Here is a 7,002-nt window from a genome sequence, read left to right as displayed (position 1 = left end):
TGGGGTTTAACACAGGGAACGAGGGAGGGGAGCTGCCAGGCCTGACCTGACCCAGTTGTGGGGGTGTTCAGGAGCCACAGGGGTGTGGAGCTGCTGGAAGGCTCCCCTCTCTGACTTTTTCTCCTGCTGGTGCCCTGTTGCCTTGCACTCAGGCTGGCTGCCAAGGGCTGCATGTGGCTATACATCACTGCTCCCTTTCTAGGACATGCCGCCTCTGCAGCTTGACAGCAAGTGGGATCCAGGAAACCCAGAGCCCCAAGCTGCAGGCAGTCTCTTACCCTGCCCTGCCCCACTCACCTTTCACCTGCTCCAGTCCAGATGGCAGTGGGGAAGCCACCTCTGTCTGAGCCGAACGCTGGGCTAACACCTCCCTGTCCCCTCCCAAGAGATCTTTTCCCTCCATCCTCCCACACAGAATCTGTCCAGGGGAAGGGCACCAAAATACATGTTTACCCAGGGCATCATTTTCCCTAAGGCCAACCCTGTGTTTAATAAACAAGAAAAATATTCTGAATAAAATACTAGAACAATACAAAATTTAAAATGGCACACATTAAATGTATTAAAAACTGGCTAACTGTTTGGTCTCACAATGCAATTATAAATGGGGAATCATTGAGTGGTTGTGTTTCTAGTGGGGACCCACAGAGATCAATTCTTGGCTCTACGCTATTTAACATTTTTATCAATGACCTGGATGAAAACATAAAATCATCACTGATCAGATTTGCAGAGGACACAAAGATTGGGAATAAATAATGGAGAGGACTGATCACTGATACAGAGTCATCTAGATCAGTTGTTCTCAAAGTCGGTCCGCCACTTGTTCAAGGAAAGCCCCTGGTGGGCCGGGCCAGTTTGTTTACCTGCCACGTCCGCAGGTTCGGCTGATCACGGCTCCCACTGGCCAATGGGGGCTGCGGGAAGCGGCGCGGGCCGAGGGATGTGCTGGTCACCCTTCCTGCAGCCCCCATTGGCCTGGAGCGGCGAACTGCGGCCAGTGGGAGCCTCAATCAACCAAACCTGCAGACGCGGCAGGTAAACAAACCGGCCCGGCCCACCAGGGGCTTTCCCTGAACAAGCGGCGGACCGACTTTGAGACCCACTGATCTAGATCTCTTTGCAAACTAGATGCAAACAAACCATATATATTTTAATACAGCCAAATGTAAATAGAAGAGAAGGGTAAAGGTTGACATGATTACTGTCTCCATTGTAACCAAATATTTAACAATGAGCGCCTCAATCTAGTAGAGAAAGGTATACCAAGGTACAATGACTTGAAGTTGAAGCTAGACAAATTAAGACAGGAAATGATGTGTAAATGTTTAATAGTGTCAGTAATTGACCATTGGAACAGTTTACCAAGGGTCACAGTGGATCCTTTATCACTGACAATTTTTAAATCAAGATTAGATTCTTTTTTAAAAGATATACTCTAGTTCAAAGAGAATTATTTTGGGGAAGTTTTATGGCCTATATTACACAAGAGGTCCCTTCTAGCCTTGGTATCTCTGAATAAGGACTGAGAGCTCAGGATGATGTATAATCCAGCAATCTCACCCCTTTTTCATCTGATACAGAATTTGACAGGCTCCTGCACGCAGTGCCAAGGCAGGTTCCTGTTAGGAAGCTTTACTGTTACCTGTTGCCCAGGTTTTAAAAATAAAAATAATAATTAATAATTTATCTAATAGCATCAGCCTTGCCAGAGCAAATAGAGGGGCTGCTTAAAGACAATTAAAAGAAATATATTAAAATACCTCTATTGTTAACACAAATATATTAAAACTGATTAAGTAATCCATTGAAAAGAAGGGAAACAAATGATCAGTAGCGGTTATTTTAAATAGAGGTTTGAAAGGGGGAGTTAGCTTTTTTAAAAGTAGCGTAAGATGAACTGACCTAGTTTAATTTAATTAAATCCATTTAGAATCATGCCTTTAGTTAATCGAGTGCAACTTTGTGTGTAGAGTAGGCCTTGAGCAGCCAAATCAAACTACAGTCAGAATCACAACTGGAGTGCCCCAAAGCATACAAAACACGATGGACAACGTCATCTTTTAATTAGGCCATTAACTGAGTTTTTCATATGACACTGATAAGCCTTTTGGTGTGGATTTAATTTTTACTGTTAAATTTATATGTTTAAAAAAATATGTAAGGCACTGTGATATTACCAAGTGTACAATCTGGATTGCTGAACAGCTGTGTCCCCTTAAAGCTCCAGCCTGGGATGTCTTTTACACTGCTTTGCTGTGAGAACAAACCATTCCTGGTCCTGCTCACACATAGCCTCTAGCATGCAAAATCACTCCCAAGTGAAAAATATGAATGCTCTGACCAGCCACTCATGAATTACATACAGAATTACATCAGCCAACTCCCAGTCCCAGACTTGTCCCCAGAAATGTGTCTTGTACTGCCCAGGTCTCTCCTTTAGGACAATACAAGCTCATAGAAAGTTCATCATTTCATCAATGGAAAATGATATTCAATAGCCCTATTACCTCAAATAGAGGTTTCCAAACACTTCAATCCAAACTCACACTGGTTTAGGTAAAACACTACAAGTTTATTAACCACAGAAAGAAAGATTTTTAAATGACTACAAATAATGAGGCATAAAGTTAGAATTGATTACAAAGAAAATAAAAGATAATATGCAAACTAACACCTAACTTAGCAAGCTAAATGGAATCAAAGCAAAGGTTTTACCTCACCATATGCTTACTTCCAGCCGGAACCCCTCTCCCAGTTCAATGATGCTTCCTTAGTCTTTCAAGCGTCGTATCTGCCATGGAGGTGATTTGAAGGCCACTGTTTCTCCTTCTTGTACCCTTCTCCCCTCTTTGCTGGGGTTCAGGTGATAGCCAGATGTCCCATTGCCAAACTGTAAAGTTCTCGCTCACACCCTTCTTCTTGTCAAAGAATGGCTGTTTACCTAAGTGATAGTCCATAATAGTTCATCTGATTATCCTGATACCTGGCTGGCATACCAGTATGTCTTTGTCTCTGAAAAACTGGTTTGGGCCTGCTTTACTTCAATTTGGATCATCTTATAGCAATGTTATACAAAGTTCTAACTTTACATATAATGTTGATACATATATTTTACCAGGACATTAATGTTCAGTAGATTATGAGTTTTCATATGATACATCACAAGGCATACTTCGTACAAAATTTATCATAGTCTCGTAAAAAGGGCGAACATGAGGTACAGACTGTCACAGACATCCAAAAGTGACAGAGATGGAGTTGAATTTATGGAGCAGAGAGAACAAGAAAATTGTGTGACCTCGTAAAGGAAACTCAGGTGTCTTGGCATGTATGTTCTTGCAACTACTTGTCTCAAGTTTACAAGTTATTAATGAAAATCACTTATAAAATCAGTAAGAAAGAAATTCTGTTTTTTTGCATGGAAAACATACTGACAAAAGTGCCACATAAACTTGTTTAGGAGCTGCAGCTGTAGCTCCTCATCCCACTGTCATGGTCCAGCAGTTACACCTTTGGTCAGATGATTCAACAACACTGTACCCTCCCTCATTAGTTATGTAGTCCCAAAATGACCTTCAGGAGTGAAAATTTATTTAGCATGTGCATAGTCATCTAACAAGTGATGGCATCTTCAGTGGTGTGATGCAGTTCTTCTAGGTCACTGCTGGCCCTAGTCAGCAGGCATTCATCAACAGAGTGTTTCCACCCTAACATCCTGGCATGGAAGATGAGACATAATGGGCAACGTGACGGCAAATGTGCATCTGGTGGTTTAAAAAGGTCATTGTGCAGTGGCAGCTTGAGTTGGCGCATACTTTCTCCAGTAACTTGCCAGTGGCAACCTCTCATCTGATATGAGGAGGAGCAGTATTGCTCAGAACTGGAAGCCATGGGAATGGAGTCAGATGCAGGGTGCCGGAGACGATATGCATAGCGGCATGTAACTGCATATCCACCAGTCTGGTGTGTGACGATCGACTTCAAACTGATGTGCAGTACTCTGCCACTGAATATGAGGTGGCAAGAGCTGACATCCACAAAGTTGGAGCACAAACCCTCCTCCCCCGATGAACCTGCAAGTTTGCTAAGAAAATTGTTGCGCGCTTTAATTTTAGCTACTGTCTTCTTCAGGTGGGCAAGGTAACTCAGTATGCGGTCTAAGGTCACACCTACATAGACTGGTTCTACTTCATGTTTCAGCTTCTGACCATTCAGATAAACATTCAGTTCTCAAATTGCGCTGGCGTGAAGAAGATGGAACAAACTGGAGACTGTTTTCACGTTCGGCTGGAGGTGCTAAGTCTTACAGTAGTCAGCTAACTTTACCATGTCCCGGTTTAAAGTGGCGTCAAGCTCGTGAAATGTCCGGGCCTGGGTACCACAACAGATGTCGTCTGTATTAATGAATGTTCGTGACTTCGTTGTTGGCAGGTCATTGATGTAAAGATTGAACAGGGTTGGCAAAAGCATAGCCCCCTCGGGTAACCCATTGCTCTGTCGTCTCCAAGCACTCGTCTTCTCCCCCATATGGACTCTGAACTGCCTATCATAGAGGAATAGTTTGACGATGCCTGTGACCCAAGTAGCAGGACCCGTGATACCTTCACGAGCAGGACAGTGTGCCATACCATATCGTACACCACTTTTAGATCGATGAAAACAGCGCCTGTTTTCAAGTGTCTCTGGAAGCCATTTGCAACAAATGTGGTCAGCATGAGTACTTGGTCGCATGTGCTACAGCCTCAGCGAAAGCCGGCTTGGTCAGGGCTCAAAATTCTCTCCACGTTGGGTAATATGCGCTGTAGGACAAAGCACTCCAGTGCCTTGAAGCACACCGACAATAATGATAGTTTGGGACGATAGTTTGATGCTTGATTTGGGTCCTTTCCAGGCTTTAGGAGGCCAATGACTTTTCTGATGCACCATATTTTCGGTAGCCTACCTTCACCGATGATCCTTTTGAAGAATTTCCAAGCCAAAGCTGAGCACGGGAGCCAAGGTTTTTCAGGATTCTGGAGGTATGTTGTCACAGCCCGCAGCTGTTCCACACTTGATGCTATCCAGTGTCTGTTCCAGCGCTGTTACAGTGAATGGTTCTGGGCAGCTTCTTATCTGGTGTACATGTTTAAACATACGCCATTCCTTCCTCACTTGTCTTCGCATCTTTTTCTCCAAAGATCTCTGACCACTTTAAGTAGGTGTCCAACTACCTTATTGGGTGTCACTGAGGGTCAGCAGAGTGCAGGTGGCTGCTGTGCTGCTCCAAGGCTTTGGAGCTGACTCCAACACTTGAGGCTGGAGTGGGTAAAACTCCTCTTGGTCATCTCCTCCCATCTGACTCGGCGATCAGTGAAAATAAAAACATATCATGAAAATATTAACACAAATGTGCTCAAATATGCCTTACAGTCATGTGCAGGATTCCTTTATAACCAAAATAGCCTTCCTTTCCACAGCTCCCATTGGCTGGGAACAGCAAACCGTGGCCACTAGGAGCTGCAGATAGCCATGCAAATGTAAAAAAAGTGGTCTGGTGGCCTGCCAGAGGATTACCCTGATGGGTCACGTGCGGCCTGCGGGCAGCAAGTTGCCCATCACTGAACTACAACTATAATCCAGTGATCTCATTCTGATTGTCCCTCATGCATAGTTTCCACAGCACCTTGAGGTTTGTCTATGGAAAAATCTGAAACTTTCTGGGACTCCAGTTACTCATTCTGGCCTAACTTTATATTTATTATGCATCAGTGAGAGTTTGCTGCTTAGAGTTCTCTGAGCGGTACGTAGCGATATGTCTGTCATGCCTCCATTCTTTGTACTGCACCTTTAACCAATGTTAGAAGTCTCTGTTTTGTCAGCGGGGAAGGTGGGGCACTGCTGTAAGGCTGATCTCAAAGAGTGAGACACACACAACTGTGCTTTCTCACAGAGATCATACATTAGTTCTTTGTTCTTGGTGTTGTCTTGTTTTTTTCCAAGCATCTCCCTTATGAAAAATAAAAGTAACCTAGACTGAAAGTACATATTGCTCTGTGTGTCTGGAATATATAATATACCTGTCTTTCATATATATTGTTATTAGTGGTTTATACGCTGTGTGCTGGGAGATTTGCAAAAACATTGCTGCTGTTCTTCAGACTCCTTATAGGGCTGTTGTGATGTTTGAATCATTAATTATTGTAAAGAACTCTGATCTTCCACTGGAAGGCACTGCAGAAATGCAAAGTATTATTATAATTTTAGCTATAATAGGCAACCAAGGATTATTGTTGTGCTTTTTCATTTGGCTGGTTTTCTTGGGAGCTTCTTTGTCATTTAGTGTTTTGGAGGTTTCCTGAACACAGGATCCCGTTAGAAGTCTGTGTAAAGGTTCATAGAGAGAGATTTGTTGGACAGTTTATATTGTTTTTGAATCATATGCAGTTTTTACCCCATACTTTCTTGTATTTGGCCAGCTCAAAGGATCCTTGTTGTTGTTTCTCCTTTCATAGTGTTTCTGGTGTAGGTGTTCAACTGCTCAAAATGGTGTAAGAAGCTTCTATATGATTTTGATCTAGGATTCATGCATATTACAGCCCATTTTGCTAACAGGGGGCCATGGAACCGCGTATGTAGAAAAATCAGATTTTATGGCTTATGAATTCTGAGGATTTTCATATTTTCCCATGGGAATTCCTTTGGCATTCAGAATATAAGGCTGAGATTTTCAAAGCTGCCCAAGAGAATTGAACACATTAGGAAGCCAGAGAGTTTTGGTGAACCAGATACCTAAATCTTCATTTTTTTTTTCTCTGAAATGAGACCTATTTTCACTCTTTCTTCAATCATGTGAGCCAGGTTCTCTTAGGGCCTGATTCAAAGCCCATTGAAGTAAATGGGGAAAATGCCTATTGATTTGAAAGGACTTTGGATCAGGCTTTTAATTCCTGGCTCTCTCATGGTTTTCCAGCTCAAAAATGCTCTCTACATTTTCTTCTGTGTCCTCTTTCATCTTTTCTT

Source organism: Chrysemys picta, chromosome 8 (assembly GCF_011386835.1).
Source record: "Chrysemys picta bellii isolate R12L10 chromosome 8, ASM1138683v2, whole genome shotgun sequence".
In the NCBI taxonomy this organism is placed as follows: Eukaryota; Metazoa; Chordata; order Testudines; family Emydidae; genus Chrysemys; species Chrysemys picta.
This window is presented reverse-complemented; position numbering follows the sequence as displayed.